The sequence below is a fragment of the Terrapene carolina genome, unplaced genomic scaffold, assembly GCF_002925995.2.
Source record: "Terrapene carolina triunguis isolate 2854851 unplaced genomic scaffold, T_m_triunguis-2.0 Scaffold926, whole genome shotgun sequence".
Taxonomy (NCBI): Eukaryota; Metazoa; Chordata; order Testudines; family Emydidae; genus Terrapene; species Terrapene triunguis.
In genome coordinates, this window is record NW_020665277.1 from 5,528,983 (window position 1) to 5,529,301 (window position 319).

Below are 319 nucleotides of genomic sequence, written 5' to 3' on the forward strand. Positions count from 1 at the left end.
GGGTTTGGGGGGATGGGAGAGCGGAGGAGTGCGGGGCTGGGGGTTTGAGGGGACGGGAGAGAGGAGGAGCACAGGGCTCAGGGTTTGGGGGCACGGGAGAGCGGAGGAGCACAGGGCTGGGGGTTTGGGGGGGGCGGGGGAGCGGGGGGGCGCGGGGCGGGGGGGGTGGGGGGACGGGAGAGCGGAGGAGCGCAGGGCTGGGGATTTGGGGATGGGAGAGCGGAGGAACGCAGAGCTGGGGGTTTGGAGATGGGAGAGAGGAGGAGCGCAGGGCTGGGGGTTTGAGGGGACGGGAGAGCGGAGGAGCGGGGGGCTGGGG

At 73.4% G+C, this 319-nt stretch overlaps 1 protein-coding gene across 1 annotated transcript in view; it reads right to left on the minus strand.

Annotated features, from left to right (window-relative positions):
* Positions 1 to 319, minus strand: part of SLC43A1 (solute carrier family 43 member 1) — a 15,602-nt gene that overhangs the window by 8,293 nt on the left and 6,990 nt on the right. The window lies entirely within an intron of this gene.